This window comes from Gracilinanus agilis, chromosome 4, assembly GCF_016433145.1.
Source record: "Gracilinanus agilis isolate LMUSP501 chromosome 4, AgileGrace, whole genome shotgun sequence".
Lineage (NCBI taxonomy): Eukaryota > Metazoa > Chordata > Mammalia > Didelphimorphia > Didelphidae > Gracilinanus > Gracilinanus agilis.
In genome coordinates, this window is record NC_058133.1 from 310,475,770 (window position 1) to 310,497,244 (window position 21,475).

A 21,475-nucleotide genomic window follows, 5' to 3' on the forward strand; every position below is an offset into this window, starting at 1 on the left:
CTTCAGCTAATCATTGTCCCTTCTAAAATGTGGCACCCAGGACTGGAGAGAATGTTCTAGATATGATCTGTGGTTTTTGTGAGAGAAGTGGATACAAAACAAAATAGAGGGAACAAAAAGAGGATTATATGGGTCGATAACTGATTTCTCAAGCTTCTGAGTAGACATTTGCATACTCCAAAAAAAGCGGCTGTCCACTGTTTGTTCTCATCAGTTACTTGGAAACTAACTAAACACTCCAAAGTTAACCCTGTTTACAATCCAAGGACTGACTTACCTACCACAACTAGGTTTTCTGATACAGAGCTTTCCACATATGTTAATGAATAACATTTTGCTATAGAGGTAGCTCACTAAAAAAAAAAAAAAAAAAAAAAAAAAAAAAAGGTTTTAATGGTCTGGAAATGAATTTAAAGTATATTAAGAAATTCTGATATAGACTATAATGTTGTCAAGTATCTAGTGAATAGTAGACCTTTAATAAATACTTGTTGAATGAATGAAAAAATAAAAAGGCTCTACATTTGATGTAGATAACTATTTCCTTTCCCATCATTCATTATAAGTTTATACTGGTACTGAAATTAAATTCTTAATATTAATAGAAGGATTACATATTACAGGAACGATGTGTTCCTATTGGAAAAGTTCCTAGTTTGACTACGAGGGAAAGAGAAGGGGGGAGGGGAGGTTGGAGGTGGAGCCAAGATTTTCCAAGGCATTTCCTTGGAATTTAGTTCTCATCTAATAATATACTGCTTTGTTCATTAAAAATCTACATGTTTATGTAAATATGCACATATAGGCATAGAGTATGTTTATACAAATATGTCTATGCATTTGTGTGTGCACATATATTCACACACATGCATGTGTGTACATATATGTACGGCTACATGCACACATATCTTTGACTAGCATAGCCAGAGTAGAGGTGGGTGGGTGGTGGTGGTGGTGGTTGTTAATTTGGCTTCTAAAATTGACTTCTTGGGGTTTTTTTGCACATGTTCAGAAGTGAGTGCTAAAGTTCTGGCACATTTCTAAAGAAGGAAAATAAACATACCAATCTAATACCTGCAGTTCAGCTAACAATATTGTTTGTATTATAAACCCCATCGACGATGGCTACAGAGTTAAACTGCCAGCATAAACAAACAGTGCTTCGTTACCAGTGGCATCTCAAATCAGTACACACAAGTCTCAAAAGGCGAAAAGAATGAAATTTTCCATTCCAACAAGATGCCTCTTTTAAGAGATAAGAAAAGATGGAGGAGGGGGCAGGGGAAAGGAGAGGTACTTGGTCAATCCCATGACTTTAGGCAGTACAACACAACACAGGGGAATAAAGGGAACAGAGAGTGAAACTGCTATGAAGAGTTTTGATGATGATCAGCGGTGATGAAAACTTTCCCATGCAGAGCATTACTGTTTGAGAAGAAAATTCCTGGTGCTTTTACTCTGATTAAGATTCCAGCTACTAGGCAGCAAATACTGCCCTTGCAGAGCAAAGGAGGACACAGATGCAGGGCCAGAAAGGAAGAGGAAGAAGCAGGAATTGGGAATTAATGCAATGGTCTCCATAAGGTCCAAAATGGGTCCATGCAGGACATGTCATCAGGCTGTACTATCACTGGAAATCCAGGGATGTCCTTTCTATTGCTCAGTGATGGACCATCTTGATTTCTTAAACTTTTTGACAATCTACTAGTGCTGAGAATACCTCAAATATCTGTAGATAAGTTTTGTTTTTTTCCCTATGTTTTCACAAAAGGATTTAGGGCAAAAATTGGCTTTGCGATTAAAAGAAAAACTGCTCAGAGACTCTCCCTAGAACATAGCTTGACAATCATTGTTGGCCATTTAGAATCTACCATTCTTCCTGGACTCCTCTCCTATCAGATACTACCAGGCCTCTTATCACTGATTTTCAGTTCTGCTGTCAAGCCTTCTATTATGCTTTTGTTTAGTCCTTTCAGTTGTATCTGACTCTTCTGAACCATTTGGGGTTTTCTTGGCAAACAAAGTGGAATGGTTTGACATTTCCTTCTCCAGCTTATTTTACAGATGAGGAAACTAAGGCAAAGAGGGTTACATGACTTGCCCAAGGTCACAGAGGTAGTATCTGAGGCCAGATTTAAACTTACAAAGATTACTCCAGGTTTGGTGTTCTATCTGCTGTACTACTTAGCATATCTCTAATTACATTATTCCCCTTTAAGGACCTACTGGCAGGGGGACATCAAAAACTGGTGTTAGAAAAAAAAAATTGTTTCTGCCTGCTATGGAATTCAAAATGAGGCAACATGACAAAAGACTCTTCAGGAAAAGCAAAACCTGTAGTAGACAGACAGGTTAGACAGCTCTATTGATTTTGGCAACACATATATGTCTCATCATGCCAATAGTTATTGAAAATTAGAGCCAATGGCTGAAAAAAATGGGATTTATAAGTTTCCTCTCTTGATATTTATTTAGCTAAAGTTATTCTTGAAGATAATTCAAGGAGGCCTGTAAAGAGTCCATGTTGAAAGGAACCGAGTCTATTTACCTGCCAAGAACACATTAAAAACTACCAAAACTCTCCTTTTCTCTTCAATGTTTTCTACATATTTACCAGACACTATCTTAATTTCTCTTTCATTCAAAATATTATTAAATTAATCAGTCAACAAATATCACTTACTATGTGTTAGGCAGTGCTAAATGCTAGGGATATAAAGAAAAAACATATTTCCTGCCCTCAAGGAACTTAGAACACACACACTCACATAAATTACAGAAAGGGCATTTGGAAAATAAGCTTAGAGGGCAAGACACCAGAAACAGGAGGAACCAGGAAAGTCCTCCTATAGAAGGCACAGTCTTAGAGGAAGCAGAGGTGAGGAAGAAGAGCATTTAGATAGATTTATGTTGCACTTCCCCATTGAGTTGGGGTCTCCTTAATGTCAGGGACAGGTCATTCTATTTAATATGCATACCCCTCCCCACCCCTGCCAGGGCTTGGAATATCATATTTTCAGGGACAGGTTATCTAATAATAATCAGAGTAGGCACATGTCTAGGGGTCCCCAAGGTTAGAGAAACTATAACTAGCTTTCCCCCACCCACTTCTGAAGGGTAATTTTTCCTTTTCATAGTCTTGGGTGTCAGGGCTGAAACTAGGGGATTCAAGAAGTTTCTTCCTTCTCCACCTCTCTACTACCCCAGAGCAATGACCCTCCTTATCAAGAGACAAAATGAACACTAAGATCCATAGGGTAGGTTTAGGAGGGGAACACAGATCCTCTATAGAGTTCACAAAAGCCAGGGGAAGGGAAAATGGAGGATAGTAATTAACGCCTTATATCCTGGTCCCCCAGGAGATATTTCCAGTAGCTTTCAATTCTACTGACATGTTAAGCATTTGCTGCATGCAAAGCAATGCACTAAATAATGGAAATTTAAGAAAGGAAAATAACAGTCTTTGCTCCTCCCCCTAACCGCTACAACCCAAGGGGTTTACAATTTTCTCTCAAGTTGAAAATATCCCTTATCCTGATCATCTTCCAGACTAGTTCTACCAAATGGTGGCAGCTGAGAGATATAAGGAAAGCACCAGGGTCCTAATGCCAAGAGCCCCAAAAGGCATTAATCTTTTGTGTTCATAAATATTTTCTCACTGATAATCAAAGCTGACTAATTGGTATCTTAGTTAAAAAAGGTTTATTTTGAAAGCTACACAATAATTATAGATAATCATATTATAAATGTCTATCCAACCAAACAGGGTCACCTTCATAGTATACGCTTAAGAAATATTTGCTGTGGCTAAGTGGATAGATAGAACATCAGGCCTGGAGTCTGGAGAATCTGTGTTCAAATCTTTCTCAGACACTTCCTTGGCTGTGTGACTTTGGGCAAGTCACTTTACCTATCTGCCTAGTTCTTGCACTTCTGTCTTAGAGCTGTTACTAAGAAAATATGAGTTAAAAAATATGGGTTAAAAAATATGGATTAAAAAATATGGGTTAAGATATATTTGTTATACTAATTTTGAGGGAAGATAACTAAGTTTAGATCAATTATAGTCACTGCTCCAAGTGAGTTTATAGTGGAATAGAGAGGTAAAGCATGTAATAGAAATAACTATAACATAAAATAAAATATGGTATTAAAGGGGAAAAAATCTCTTGAATCCTAGTGCATTAGCCCAAACTCCCAAGTTATTCCTGACAATTAGACAATATCAGGTTAAACAATCCTTGTTTTAATGAGTAGTTTTAAAGGAAGACGTAGAACTATGTTAACGTGACTGTTCCTTTAATATAAAACAATTACATAAGTTCCTTCTGTATGGCATTTGTTTAAAGGTTCAAACAAAATTCTTCTTGGTTAGGCACACTGTCTACAAACTAGATTCTAGATCAACCAAAGATTAATTATTATTAGATTAGATTAGAAAATTAACAGATAATTTTGCTCATTCTTTCCCAACTCTGGTATGTTAATCTAATTCAACAACTATTTATTAAACATCTTTTTTCAAGGCATTGTGCTACATGCCAGGGCTACTAAGCCATGCCAAAAATGTTTCCTGCCGTCCAAGAACTTGTACATTCTAGGTATGGTTAAAGGAGAGTGGAACATCATGTAAATAGATATAAGTATAAACCTGACAGCTTGAGGCAGGAGAGAGCACTAAAGGGGGTCTCAGCAGTGCCAAATAATTATATGTAATGATGCATTCTCTCAGAGCTGACTCTTACGGTTCTTCCAAGTCATAGCTGACACAACCATTCTCTAATGGGAAAGGGAAGAAGAGAAAGAAACAAAAAGAAAATCAAAGGTGAGAGGGAAAAAGAGAATTAAGCAGAGTGAAGAGGAAGAGGATGAGGACAGTATGATAGAAAAAGTTCGGGCTCTGAAGTCAGGCTAACTGGGTCTAATTCTCACCTCTGATACAACCTGTGTAACCTTGGCTTATAATTAACTCCCTGGGCCTTAGTGTCCTCATCTGTAAAATGAGAAGGTTAGACTAGAAGAATTTCTAAAGTTCATTCCAGCCCCAAGTCAATGATAGTTACACACATATATATGTACATAGGATCACATAATGTGCATAAATGATTATATATGTATACATGTCAATATATGATTACATAGATATGTTCATGCATGTATATATGGAGGCAAATAAGAAAACCTAGGGGAAAAAGGAGTAGTAAAATGAGGAAGAGAGAAATATTGAGGGAAGAATTAGAATGAAGGAAAAAAGGCAATTTAAACTTTTTAATTATTATAAATTTAAACAATTTAAACTGCTGGTTTGCAGTCAGAGTTGGAGTTGGGACCTAAAAGGAGATAGAAAGAAGAGGAAAAAATTAGAAAAAAGAAGGAGAAGGGGGTATGAGGGAGAAAAAGGGAGATATAAAGAGGAAATGGAAAAAAGGTCATCCTTGGTGATCATAGGCCAATGACAGAAAGATCACTCAACATCACAGGATCACCTTAGAAGGCATCTAATACAATTCTTTCTCCATCTTCAGCCTCATTTTACAGATGAGGAAGATAGAACTCTGAGAGGTTAAGTGTGATTTGCCCAAAGGGACATAAATAAAAATAAATAGAATAACGTGGATTCAAACCTAGGTCTTCTGATTCAAAATTCAGCTTTCCTGCCATTGTATCAGACTGCCAAAGTCAGGAGAGGACCATTAATAATCATTACTTAATAAAGATAAGCAGGCTTCATGTTGACTGTGGATAAATGTGTTTTAGAATCAGAAAATTTGTAAAAAACAGAAAATACTATAAACTTTGCTTCCAAAATAGGGAAAAAAATTTCAGGTAAGATTACTCATGAAAGCCTTATTCATTACTTTGAGACTTATTTTTCCATTCCAGAGTATGAAAGGAAAAAGCTCTTAACAATTACATGTATGTATTTTTTTTCCTACAACAGTTTCATGGTTAGATGCTTTTCATGGTTCTTCTGAAACATCAAAAAGGAAACATATATGTTCATATAAACACTCTTCGCACAGCCAGTACTTTTTAAAATTACTCATATTTTTAAAACTTCTATCAATTTCCATAGGAAATAACATCTTCAACAATCCCCCACCCCCATCTCCTGCTGGGCAAAGAGGTAAGAAAATTTTTTTTTTCTTTTAAAAGGCTACCACAAAATCCTGACTTGGCAGATTTAGCCTAATTCAAGGACTAACATTTGGTGGGGCTTTTCCTTTTATAATGGTACTACAAAATACTAACTTCACAGATTTGCATTAATTCAAGGGATATATTTAGCATTTGCTAATAAAACATGGATTATTATGCTTTGGACTTAGGAAAAATATTAGCATTAAAATAGTGTATGATAACAGAATAAAAAATTACTCTGAGCCTTAATTATGATGTTGTAAGAAAGGAAGCCTTGAAGTCCTTAAGATGGGATAAAAGGGAAATAGACTAACCTTGAAGGTTTCCAATGACTGAGAGAAGAAAAATATAATTTAAGTGGAACAGAATTTCCTTAAGTCCCATATCTACAAGCCACACCCTACACAACTAATGACAGGAAAGCATTTGGATTCAACTCTTTACAAGTATCCAACTAGAGGTGGAAAAAAAAAAAAACAACACTACACAGACACACACACACAGACACACACACACACACAAAACTCTCATTTTCAGAGAAGAAAAGAAACTCTTGCTCAATAAGTAGCAATTATGCTGAAGAATTTATATGCTGAGCACGACTGAATGTAAAAACACCAGATCAGTCAACCATAGCTTTAGCACTTTGAGTATGATTAACAGAATGAACTTTCAAAGGTCAATTAAATGTCAACACATTTAAAGAGAGAGTCTTCTTAAGTTTGGTCAATGTATAATGGCACCTCATAACTCAGGGACACCAGTCTTAATTTAAGTGCAATTTGTGCGTTATGTATGTATACACACACAACTCACAAGCACAAAGGCTGGCCAATTCCTCCAGGAGTTTAGTTGGTATCTACACGACAGCCCCCACAGTGTGAAAGTATCCCCAGTTATGAAACGGTTCAAAAGAAAAGGCCTTTTGTTGACACAGCACCATGCAATGAAGATGAAAATGGATCAGAGCAGGCAAAAAATGCTAAGATTGCCAAGGTAATCCGATAGTACCGCTTACATCAACAGAACTGCCCTCACCAGCATAAACCCTTCCCTACTCCTGGTACACACCCCCATGGCCATCATACTGAATGCTGGTGCTTGCCAGGTAAAGTACATTACATGCTCAAAGCTGCCAAGGTTTGAGACCAGAAATGAACTTTGCAGGGGGGACAAATCTGAAGGTAGGCATTGGTGCTTCTAAGAAGGGATAAAACAACAACTATAGCTGCTTCTTAGACATTTACTTCCATCCCAGATAGTCAAAGGTAAATTTATAATGTAATTTCATTGAGGGAAATAACAGAAGAAGCATAAACTGCAGGTCGGCTCTATTTTCAAGGGGTCTACATTTTAGTTGAAGAGGAAATCCTAAAACTTGAAATAATCATGAACAATAAAAATTACTTAAGACATAAATGACCATAAATGCTCTGGGAACTCAAAGGAAAGCAACTTATTGAGACTTAGGAGAGTGAGAGGAGGATTCATGAAGGAGGTGGGCCTCAAATGAAACCTGGAAGAGTTGAAAGAGTTTGGATAGAAAAAGAAGAGGGGAAATAGATGAAGTAAGGAATAATTCAGTATTGGAGCTAGAAGATATCCACAAATTCACTTAATCTAGTACTTTATTAGATAAGGAAAATAAGGCTCAAAGACTGCTTAAGATCACTCAAAGGGCTAGTGGCACAATCAGAACTAGAATTTAGGTCTCCTGCTTCCCAGGCCACTGTTCCCCTTATGAGTGAAGGCAGGAGAAGGAAAAAAGTGCCCATTGGATGGTGAGGAGACCTGCCAGACTAAAGCTGTAGGTGCCTGGAGAGTGGGAATGGCATAGAAGGCTGGGTAGCTAAGGTGGAACCAGACCATGAAAGAGATTTACAACCAGTCAAAGGAGTTTAGAGTTTAATGGTCATCAAAAGCTTTTGTTCAAAGTAATAATATGAGAGTTGTTTAAAAAGGACCAGCCAGGGAGTGATACCTAGGAGAGACTAGAGGGGAAGAGGCTGGGAGCACTGAGAAAAACCAGTAGTTTCTTGCTTAAAGGTTTTGGACACTGAATATCATCAGGTATATAAGAATGTGCTGGAAAAGTGGAAAGTGCTAGTATTAAGAAAGGGTATTATTATTACAATGGTGTCTTCTTGAGTCCAGAAATTATTGAGTCAAACTCAGAATTGGCTCTCCTGAAAGTTATCTACTCCCAGAAGCTACCTTGAAATTGGGTTTTAGTTTCCTGAGGTAGCATGGTGCACAGGAAATGGAACCGAATTACTTAGGAGGCAAAGGACCTAAATTCAAATTTCAGCTCTGTCACTTACTACCACTGCAACCTTGAGAAGGTTACTTATCCTCTCTAGGTCTTGGTTTCTTCATCTGTAAAAATAAAAAGGTTAGATTAGATGGCCTTTAAGGTCTCATCCAATTTTAGATTTATAAGACTTACTTCCTATAGGAAAAGAGAAATAAATACTGCTTTTTCTTCTACACAGCACAACTAGATTCTAAGGTCCAAATGGTGTGTGGGTGGGTGACCATGTGCATGTATAGAAAAAAATGGTATACACACAAACATATATAACCTGCTATGCACCATTTATATGGGTGAATATTGTTGATTCAGAAATCACAGTCATCTTGGACACTTCATTCAGTGTTCTAAAAGTGTACATCAAAAAAAGGATTCAAAAAAGGGATAGGGGAATTGGTAGTTTTCATCTTAACTATAATAAGTTATTACTTACTGGTTCCTCCCTCCTACTACCTCTATATATCCAGAGCTATTTATTTCCTGCATTGCCACCTTTCCATTATTTTCTCTTCCTTTTCTATAGCAAGTTCGGAGAGACAGATAGAATCAGATGGACAGTTTTTTGGGGTTTTTTTGGTTCCAGAAAGTAATAGAGAGCCATCTTCGAAAATGTGTAAGTGTTATTTTCTGTCACTGTATCAAATCATGGGTCTTTTGATCTCAAAGAATATGGTCAAAGAGATATAAGAGATCTTAGAGGGAATTGCAAATGAACAGATAAAAGAAGAGTGTAACAATCAGTAGATACAGCCACATACCCTATCATCCAGAAAATAAGCCTCAAAGAGGATGGTTTTCTCCATCTATGAGTGGTAGCAATTCTGGAAGGGATAGGCCTCTATTTAGTCATCTCCTTTTCTTTCCCAAACTTTCTTTTTAACCTTATAGACCACCAGGGATTCATTAATCCTTCCTTCATTTTGGGGCTTTGGAGGGGAAAGAAGCAAAAAGCTACAGGCAAAGGTCCTCCAGAAAAGGGACTATGTATCTATGATGTCATGAAACAATATCCGGAGATTTTCTTCCATTCTCCATCCCTTGCTGTGTAGGAAGTTCCATCTCCCTGTAGAGACTTCCAGTGAGCAGCTGAGTGGGGAAGGTTCTTTTTGGGAGGTTGCCAAGGATATAAAAGAGTGGGAGGAAAAGATTCTAGTTCTGATGCAATTTTCATTGAGGGATATCATCTCACAAAATATTTGTAGTGGGACCCTGATGATATAATTACATCCCAAAAAGAACCCCACCTCCCAATTCCTCTTTTCTATTCTATCCCCTCTGAAGAGGGAGCACTCTTGGAGACTTGGAATAAAAAAAACATGCTTCTAAGAAATTTGTTGTTTTGGATTAGGCCTTGGTGCTATCAAAGTCTCCATTCTTAAAAATAGCCATTCACCTTCTTTAAAGAGTGTGCTCTCTTCTATTTTTATCTTTCCTTTACTAGTCATTCATGCAGACTCCTTAGGAATAAAATTATCCCTTAAAGTCATGATTCTTTCCATCTGAGATTTCTCCTATCCATTTGGTGTTTCTCTAGACTGGAAGGTATCCATAGAATCATGGATTCAAAGCTGAAAGTGAACTGAGAGGCCTTCTACTCCAACCCCTTCATTTTACATGCAAGGAAACTGAGGCTTAGGGAGGAAGGTAGGTTCATGCAGGAACATAGCAAGGCTGGATGAATGACTATTCCTTTTAGATTTGATTTCTGTATTACTTCTGCCTTATTCTTTGTTTTTTATAACCCTTCCTACTTTATTATCTCATCACTCTTCATCAAAACTTTAATTCTTTTTAAGGTGCAGAGGGCAAAATGGGACTTTGATAGCATATAAGTAAGTACTTGATTTATCTCTTTTACATAAGCAAGCCAAATTTGGAAAGTCTAAACATTTTTTTCAGAATTTATAACTTAAGGGGTTTATACTCATTTAATTTCTGTAAACCTTTACTGTAAAGCATATGAACTCTTTGAATCTTGTTTTTTACTTTATAAAATATACCTATATCCATACACATACATACACACATTTGGTTAGGGAAACAATTCTCTTTTGACACCTACTCCCAATGAAGAAAAATACAATATAATTTAAAATAAAAGTTAGTAGGATATTGTATCACCAGTTAACCTGTGACAATATGTCAAGGCTATTCCAGATGTTGCCAACCTGTACTATTAAAAATTATTAAAATGATACATCCATCATGTCAAAGACCTTTATAAAAGTATGTTATGTTAGCATAGATGACACTGAAAATAAGGAGTTATTTTCAAACCTTCATTAAACTCAGATACAGATGTACTTCATTATAGGTTACTATTTCTGCAAGAAAGACATGAGTTTAAAACTAATTTGGATGTGACATTTTCTTTTTCAGCAAGAGTGAAGGCTTTCAAAAGTTTTCAATAAACAAGAGCAACTTGGTAAAAAAAAAAAAAAAAAAAAAAAAAGCTACCTGTCTAGTATTTTCAAACTGAAGGGAGGCAGGAGAGATTTTTAATGGCACTCTCTTTCTATCCACCCCGTCTCCACCATTTTCTTTGACTTATTCTTGTTTCTGTTTTTGCAGTTCCTATTACCCTTGACTTTAATATTTCTGGCACATTTTGCAGCTGAAGTAATAACTTTTCCTCTTCTCTCAAGACTAACTCCCCAGCAATAGAAACAAAAGTGACTTAAGAGTAGCTTCTGAATAGACTGAAAGGTCAACCTAGGCATATGCAAATTTTATGCAAATGTATGCTGCCCAGATTATTTTATACCTCTTATCTAGCTAATACACTTGGGATGGTTCCCAAGACCCCAGAATTAAACTACACCAGTATTCCTTAAAAATCACAGAAAGCTGAAGCTCTGATATAATTTAGTCAAACACCCTCATTTTAAAGACTGAGGCCCAAAGAGGTTAAATAATTTGTTCAAGGTCATATAGTTTGTTAGTGGCAAATATAGGCCAGGGTTTCAGTTTCCACTTTTCCCACTATCCTGTAAATTGTAGTTCAGGATCTTCAGTAAGAATCTCTGCCCTTTACTGCCATTATGACCTTGGGCCCGTCTTAACCTCTTGGACCTCAGTTTCCACATTCAGGAAATTAGATGATGGCTTCTGGACATAATCTAAGATCTTCTAACCCTACCTACTCAAAGATAGAAGTTCTAGGGTGTTGGGGGGGGAGGGTAGTGGGAGGCTGCCATTAGGCAGCAGTCTCTCACAGTCTCTCTCTTACCCTCCTTAAACCTAAGAACTAAACCCTCGGGAACCAATCAGGCTGCAATGCTGTACTCACTGGTCGGCTTGGGTACCGAATTGCTGCTGGCGGCATCTTCTTCCCAGCTCCTGGACCACGCACATCCCACAGATGCAGATGCGCCTCCGAGTTCAGGCATCTGAGGAAACTGGATGGATATAGAAGTAGCCAAGAGTCTCCAGGCAGTGACCTTAGCCAGTGGGCGGACACCAGCCCCTCCAAGGCTTGGGGAAACTTTTCCCCTAGTTCAAAGTGGCACCAGTCCCAGGGAATCGGGACCGTCAGGCGACGGGGCTCAAGGGCCTACGGGGTGGATACACGCCAAGGGGGAGGGCAGCCACGCACTGATCGCGCGGAGGTCAGTGTGGGAGGTAGGGGGTGGGGGGGTCCCGTGGCTTGAACTAACGGCATTCCCTCGCTCAGGTCGGAGGCGGAGGGGACATAGAGACGAAATGAAGTTAGAAAAGAGAAAAAAAGAGAAAGAGAGAAAGAAACTAGAGAAAAGTAGCAGTAGCAAGAAAAGGGAGAAGGCCATCGGCTTAGGGGAGTAGGGCAGGGAGCGTCAGCGCGGAAATCAAAGTTTGTCTTTCGGTTCCAGCAAAGTTTCCTAGGACCCTCGGGAAGTCAGAGAGGAAAGACCAGGCTCTTCACTCTTGCCTCCAGGCCCGTTTTCCTTTCATCCCCGAATCTAGCACCTTCTGGATCTACTCAGCAGGGGCCTGAGAGATCCTATGGGAGAAGATCTCGGCGTCTGAGACACTGATGGAAGGGGGAGGGGAGAACCAACTGCCCCCCTTCCCAAAGAGGCGCTTAGCCAAATCCTGGAGGTCCGACAGAAGATGGATGCTTATCTCCTCTGTCTCAGTTTCTCCCTATCTCTTTCAGTCTCTGTCTGTCATACACGCATACACACACACAACACACACACACACACACACACACACACGCACGCAAGTGAGGGCCAGAGGGAGAGGATAGAGCAACTATCCTCTGTTTAAGAAGTGCATCCGTTGCAACAAGACTCTCACAGTGCCCAGGACCGACTGACCCGCCGGCTGGGTATTGTCTCGAACAAGAGCATGTTCAAGGGAGGCAGCGACAGCAGGAGAAAGAGAAGAGGAGAGGAGAGAATGCAGCCAAGCATTTGCAGTTGCCGTCTTTTCTTGTTCTTGTTCTTGTTCTACACCTCCCCCCCAACACCCCCCTCCCCCCGCGCTTTTGCTCCCCTCCTCCTCCTCTCACCACGTTCTTTGTGTGTCTCTCCCTTTTCTTGGACCGGTTCGGCTTCTAGCCTGACATCCGAGCGGTTCTGCAGCTCAGGATCCTTCTTCCTTTAGCCGGTGTTCGCTTTGCTTTGCTTAGCTTTCTTACGGAACCTGGGCCCCTTGCAGGGGCAGCAGGAGCAGCAGCGAAGGCAGCAGCAGCGAGGGCAGCAGTATTAGCGAGGGCAGCAGCAGCAGCAGGAGGAGGAGGAGGACGACGAGGAGGACGAGGAGGAGGAAGAAGAAGAAGAGGAGCAGGAGGAGGAGCAAGAGGAGGAGCGCTGACAAATGATGCCTTGGAGCCGAACCAGTAGCAAAAGGAGAAAGCACAGAACCAGTCTCCTAGGACACACTGCAGGTGACTTGTCCCTCAGGTTCCTCTATCTCCCTTTTCTAGAGCTCTTCTTTTCCCAGGACCCCTGATCAAAGCACTCCCCCCTAGGGACAACAGCTGCCGGCTTCTCCTCCTCCCTCTCCCCAGCCTCCAACCTCAGTCCCGATCCGCTAAGCCGAGCACTCCTCTCCGCAACCAACAACTAGACCGCCGGCAAGAAATCTAGTGGGGAATTCCACACCACCACCACCACCACCACCACCACCACCAACCCCCCGCCCCCTCTCCCCTTCTCCACCATCCCCCCGCCTTCCTAGATCCACCAATTAGCTCAGCGGAGAGGGGGCAAATTGGTCCAATGAAGGGCCAGGAACCCCAGCCAGTCCCGGAGGGTTCAGCCAATAGAGGGGGATTCGGGCAACAGATCCGCCCCTCATTCCATTAGAAATGTAGCTAGCTGCGACCAGTGGTGCTATCCCGCCCAGGAGTGAGAACAGAGAGCCGGAAAAGTGTAGGTCTCTAAGGGAGTTTACCTCTAGTCAGCCACATACAAAGTTTATGAATGTATTCTAGAGTATGAACGTGGGGGGCATTCTCACAAGTTTTCTCACTTTTTTTTTTCCTTCCCCCAGAGTTAAACGCCATCTCTGGGATACTCTTTAATATGAAAAAGTCCTACAAGAAATATGTTGGAGGCACTAATTGATTTTTTAAGGGACCAAGAAATAACTTTTATCATGATTGGATTTGGGGATTTCTTAAGTTTGGTTAATTGACTTTTTAAAGAAAATCAATACCAGAGCATCGTCTAAATATGTTAGTAAATATAGAAGATAAAATGGTTCTTTCAAAATTTTAATGAAGCATAATTATATTAAAAGAATAAAAGTGTCATGTTCAGAAGGATTTGCTAACATGCTACTATCAATATAGGCAAAATTATTTAATTAAAAATATATTTGAGGAAAAGATCATAGCATCATAGGTTAAAGGACCTTAGATTTCACCTAGTTAAACCTTGTCAAATTCTGTATTTGGAAACTGAGGCCCAGGGAAGTTAAAAGCAACTTGTCCAAGTTCACTCAAACAGTAAGTAGCAGTCCTAATTAGCGAGCAGGTATTCTTTCTTCAAATCCAGGGCTCTTTACACTAGATCATGTTAGAGAAAAAATTTATTTTTAGTTAAACATGATAACTCATAATCAAAATGCCTTGTGCATAGAAGGTACTCAGTAAATAGTATTATCTGACTACTGATTAATATTATTTAGTTGGTTAAGGATTTGTTAACTTTGTTGGGCTCTTAAAGGACAATGGACTATGCAGATTTAAAATTTGTATTTGTTACATCTATTAATTTTAAAATTCAAAAACATTTATTGGTTTTTGTGTGTGTTTGTGTGTATATGTATCTCAAAACTTTAAAAGGTCATGAATGAATCCTATGAAATAACCATTGGTTATCTCTCACTTGTACCAACTCTAGTGGAGGGTAACCTATCTTTTTAATTATACATTCTTTGAAGATATACTTTATATTCTTTCTACTAAGTAATTATTTGTTTCTAATTTGTTTCAGCCTGCTCATAATCATCTTGTAGCTGTCTGTTGGCATTTGGTTGGCCATCAAATTCAATTCTTCAGAAACTATGGGGGTCTCGTGATTCATAGTCATAGAAAACTGAAACAATATGGATATGAAAAAAGATGCCCTTTTGTTTTAGGAAGAAACAAAAAACCCTAACTCCGCAAGGCAAGTCAGCCCACTCTCTTACTCCTGTTCAGTTCTGGGCCCAGTTCGTTGTACATTTGCAGTGTCTGTCCAAGATACATACTGATGGACGAGCTCTATAGTTTGTTCATCCAATTGTACGTCATAGTCTGGACAATAGGCATTCTTCATCCACTTGGTTTTTCCTGTATGGAGAGTTAGACCAAACTCTTTTGAGTTACTGCTGATCTCATTTAAAAGGCTCTGAAATGTTCTGAGGCTTCATGCAATCAGCACAATGTCATCTGCAAATAAGAACACTTCGAGAATGTTACCATCTATAGGGAATACCTCTTCACTTTGGACTCTGCAGGTCTTCTTTGACTGTGGTAAACAACTATGGCAAACATTATCACTGCTTTATGCCTTGCTTGATATTAATGACCAGTGGGGTCATCAGACAAGGGTTACCTCTGTTATATCTTAAAAGAATCTTGTATAATTTGGATTTATACAGGAGTGACACCTTGTCAGAAGGTAGCCTTTAAGGAGCCATTTGGCTTGCTTTATTTTCAATTAATAATAAGCACAGTACAGGACTAAAAAAAAAAAAAAAGATAAAACAGTTTTACTTCTAGGTGTATGTTTTTTTACTTTTGGAGTCATTATAACAGGATGGTTGCCTGATTGATAGTACTTCAAGATTTACCCTCAGCAATCCCATTGACTCTACAGTGTGATACAAGGGAAAGAATCCTGACCTTAGGGTCACAGAATTTTATTTCAAATCCCTGTTCTGCTATTAGCTCCACGTGTAATCTCACTGGGCCTCGGGTCTCTCATCTCTAAAATGAGGGGGATTATATTAATTATCTTTTAATATTTCTTAAAATTTTCAAGCTATGATTGTATGACTGCCTTTGGTAATTTGGAGGCAGGGGGGATGGAGAATGGGTCTGGGATGATGAATATTGGAGTATGAAGATATGTGTGAACCTATAAGTTATACTTTACTAGTTTTTCCCTAAATTAGGTGTTGAATATACTCGTCTCTCTCCTCCATGTAGCACCAAGAGAATAGTATTTCTGGGCTTTTTTCTTTCTTTTTGGAAGGATTTTATGAAGAGAGACTAACTATGTGGCGAAAGGAAGGGGAGATTCTGGGTGAAGAAAGCTTAATAAATGGTATTCTTGACTCATTTGAGTACTCAAAGCAATAGATGCTGGGCTTGAGGTCAGAAGCCCTAAGTTCCAGTCCAGACTACTGTCACTTAGTAGTTGTGTAGCATTGCACAAACCACTTAGTTTTTTGGAATCTTAGTTTCCTAATCTGTAAAAGTGAGAATAATAGCATTTGCATTATATATCTCACCCTTTTCACAAAGAGGTTCTGCCTCTAACATCCTAGCTCTGTAAACCTAGACAAGATACTAGTCCTCTTTTCGATACACACAACTCTTAAATTGCAGAAAAGATGTCAACCTGCATTGGTAAAAGCCATTTCCTCATCTAGATAATTTTTTCTACCTATGAAATCACCAGTTCCAAATCAACTGAAAGACCAGTTCCCAAACCTATGTCATAGGGTCCTTGGGAAGATCAAGTGCAATAGCATATGAAAAGTATATGCTATATAAATGGCATCTTGAAGGCAGAGATTAAATGTTTCATTTTTATCTTTGAGTCACCAATATTTAGCACATATAATTAATATTAATAGGTGCTTGAAAATGCTTGTTTTTTGATGTATTAACACTGACTGTATAATCTGATAGCATTTTGTGCTCTTATCTGTATTTCACTGTGTCTACACATATAGTTGTATAGCCTATGTATATCTGTATACAAATATATAAAAGATCTAACATTTAAATATAAATACATGATATATAACATACATGAATAACATGTATAAATAATATCCCCATTTATATACATGTTTATATGCACATATACCTATGGAGAATATAAAACACGTGTGTCTATATAGATACACATACACACATTGTTTATATCTCCTACTAAAGGCTAAGTATACTGAGTGAAAAGAATATACCTTTTTTTTATCTCCATCTCAGAAATTATACCCAAAATGGACTTAAGAGAATGAGTGCATTTTTATGGATAGCCCTTTAAACAGTGTGAAGCTACAGCCACAGACAAGATAGAGAATAAAAATACTTTTAATAGTAAAGGGCTAAATAAATGTAAGTTATTATTTTAAGGTCTAATTAAACATTTTCTACATTTTATCTTTAAAAAGTTAAGCAAATTTCACTATGGCTATATCAATAAATTGATGTAACTTATGACTGTCAAAACACGCAGTTTTGTAGGAAAGTTAATGTCCAGTGGTTTGAATTTATACTCAACAAATATTTAACCTGATTCACAATTAATTTCATATATATTTATTAAGGATTTACATGAAGGCTTTGCATTCCATTTTCCTGACTGAAAGCAAATGTGTGTGTTTTTTAAAGAGGGTATTTCCAAGTACAATAATATAATTGGTTTTCCAGTTGCCTAAAGCACACACACACACACACACACACACACACACACACACACACACACATCCTGCCTCAATCCAAAGTCAATTCTTCTTCCTTTCCAAAACCTTAGCACGATTATATGTGGTGGTTTATTTCTTGGAATATGGTCCTAATGAAATATAAATTTACAGTAGCAATGGGAGGAGGAGGCAGTGGTAAGGTGAGAGTTGGCTGGAGGTGGAGGGGAATGGTTACTGGTTTACTTTTCATATTTTACTTTCATAGTAGCCAGATATACACCTATTGTGGATAAATAGACCCAACTAAAACAATATATCAAAGAAACCAGTATTTCTCCATTCCCTGGAAATTTTTGTGTAGCCAGGTATGTTTCTGGTAAAAAGTGTGATTTTGTCCTGGTATACACTTGAGTTACTTAAAGATAAATTCACAGGTCTTCATCATGACTTTCTTATTGTCTATGTATTAAAGGAAAGGCAGAAGACAAGTTGGTCTGGGAGCTCTTTTTGGAAGACAATCTCACCCATAACAGATACTGGACTTTAAAGAGAACTTTAGCCTTTTTTTTTTTTTTTGATGCAGAATTTTCTGCATATAAATAAATACCCAATCTTTGAAGTTCTCTGTCACATTCACATGCCCTAGAGTTATAATTAATTTAAATATTTTTCACTCCTCTCATTTGAAGACTCACATTCTGAATTTTGATCATGGTCATACCTCCATCCTGTCTTGTGACCTTGGCTAAATCACCTTCCTATTTGACTCCCAATTCAAGGATTATCTATTTGTCACAGTCCAAAAGTGTATCCAAAGAAATTGAGTATTAGCCTATAATTGGGAAAGAATGTTAAATGTGTGACTGGGCTTAGAGTAAGTTCTAGTTGATGACTTGTTTCTTGTACATGCTGGCTGTGCATCCCTGGAGAAGTTTCTTTCTCATTGCTCAATAGTTACTTTTGATTTGCTGATCATGTGTTGGGGATTTCCATTTTGTGGATCCCTCTACCAGAAAAATCACAGTTCAGGAAGAGTTAAAAAAAAAAGATTTTAGAAATAAATGGCTCCTGCATCCCGTTTATGCGTGGTATACTGGAAATGAAAGTATAGGATGGAGAATCTTTGTCTAACCTGTTGGGATATAGGCATGAACAAATCTTGGAAATGTTATAAATGTATCCAAATACTGACTCTTATGAACAATATGCTCACGTAACAGACTTATGGATATAATTCTTATATTTCTCATAATTGATTTCTTGATCCTTGTAACAAAGTGAAACTCTAATCTTATGGTGTCCTGACCACTCCCTAAGCCTTCAGTCCAAAGGTCAATTGGACCTCTGGGCAGGGCGGTTACTGCTACCTTGTCTTAGCCTCTACCTCTTTGATCTTGTGATTGTCAACCAAGCCAGTATTAAATTCTCTACTATGTCACATGTCCATTACTACCTCCCATTCCCCATTCCATAATTCTGCAATAAAAACTGGATCCACGTGTGGCTCTCTCTTAACACCATCAGAGGAGCATGTAGACTGAATCCCATGTTGCTGAACCTTTTGTCCTCCTGTCTTCCTCATGTTATCTCTAAACCCCTTCACCCATTCCCCCCCCCACAGTCTTCAATTTCTCTTTTAGGTGTTTACCCACAAAAAGAATATTTTGTGGCTGCTGACAGTTACATAGCCTCTGCCACTTTCCAAACTTGTATGACACTTTGGGTGGACAACGGAGGATCCCTTTAATACTTTTTATGTACATGTATACTTTGCTTGGGGCAGCTAGATAGCACAGTCATAGTCTTAAGAAATTCAAATCTGACCTCAAACACTGTGTGACCAAGTCACTCAACTCTGCCTCAGTTTCTTCATCTGTAAAATGAGCCAGAGAAGGAAATAGTAAGCCATTCCAGTATGTTTGTCAAGAAGACCCTAAATAGGGTCATGAAGAGTCAGACATGACTGAAAAACAATTGAACAATATTTTATGCATGAGTGAAATGAAATTGAGAGTAGCTCTAGAGAATAATCTGAATCTCATTCTCCCAGACTCCTTGCCATGCCTCCTTAAATGCCTTAAATATATGCCTCTACAATGAAAATGAGCTGGTCATTCTACTTTATAATTTGTCCCAAGTCTGACTGGGAGTAAATAGTGGGAATAATGATTCAGACTATGTCTCATTTTCCTCATCTCTAAAAATGAAGAGGATTGTACTAAATCAGGGATTCTTCATCTTCTTTTCCCCTGCTATGCACTCCTTTAGCAATCTGGTAAAGTCTCTGGACATCTTTGAATAAAATTTTTAATGCATAAAATAAGCCTACAAAGGAAACTGATCAGGTTGAAATAGTTATAAAATGACTTAAAAACAAAAAGCACTTATACTAGATGATCATTGTCTTTTTAAGTGTGAATTCCTGTGTTCTTTCTGGGGTTTCTCTCCCCAAATGAGAAGAGTGACTCTGGCCCACTGAAGTATATTTTGATTCCCTTTTGTGAGAATAGTGCAGAAATACTAAACACTTTTTGGAAATCAAGCACATGTTTGTGAGTTTGGGTTTGAAGATAGGTCCATCCAGATTACTGACAGATTCAATAATATATAGCTATGGAGTTAGAACTAATTTGATTGTGTAATCCTAATAGGAAAAAGTTCGATCATGCACTTCATAATCTTTACTTAGAAAATACATTTATGTACTACTGTGCAATATACTCTTTCCAAAGCAATACAAAAATAAAGTTGTGGAGAGATTTCTTAGTAAAGAGTACAGAATCTACCTTCTCAGAAATAACTGCCCTAGTTATTTGGTGGCTTGGATAGTTGAGAGTAGATATTCTGGAGGGCACAGAGTTCCCAGTCATACCTATCGAGTTTCTGCTATGAGTGTCTGAGTAACAGCAAGGTGATAACTGATCAATACTGGGAGGCTGGAAGCTTAAACTGTAGCAGGAGTGGAGGGATATTATAGGAGAGTGGATGAAATACAGGTAAGTGTGATTATGTAGAAGCACCACTTGTCTCTAGACTTTTTCAGGGATGGCATCAGTCAACCTATCTTCCTACTTACCTACTGATTATCGCTAATTAGCTAATCCTATACCTCTTTGGATCATGTCACTGTCTGCTTGTGGTAATTACTCTCAGAAGGACCAATCCCCATTTTGGAAACTAGTGATGTAGACTTCTGGTGTGGAAATTTCCTCTACTGATTTAAAGGGAGAATTAATCTGTAATTTATAGTCACAGAGAATCTTCTACATATAGAGATATTTAAGGATTCACTAAGGTGACAGAATATGCTACACATAGTACTTGAACCCACATTTTCTTGACTCCCAAATCATTTATCTACTATATCACACTTGTTCAGTTGTGTCTTATTCTTTGTGACCACATGGCTTTCCATGAGGTTCTCTTGGCAAATATACTAGAGTGGTTTGCCGTTTCCTTCTTCAGTGGATCCAGTAGTCAGCTAGGAAGTATGTGGGACTGGACTGCAACTCAGGTCTTCCTGACTTTGGGCTTCGTGTTCTTAACCACTGGACCACAGCTTCCTTCAACATTACATTTGTTTCTCTATTACAGATCATATATATATATGGAATTTATGCAGAAGTCAGAGGGGTTTGGCTAAAATAATTAGAATTTCAGGTTTGAATAGTAACAAATAATACCTTAGAAAATTATGCCTTCTTGGGATCCAATTTTAGCTTTTATCCTTGAGAACTTATCTCAAAATGTAGTGATGTAGTAAAATACAATTGATCTTTTTACCACAATTGTTATTTCTTTTACTCCTCTCTATAAAAATGTCATTTGTCCCTTGTTGCTTTTAACAAATGATTTTCTGCTTTAATAGACATGCTTTCATAATATCTATTGTCTGTTCCTGTAGAAACTTTGAAGAAATCATTTTTGTGGAAATCTGTTACTTCAGTTTAT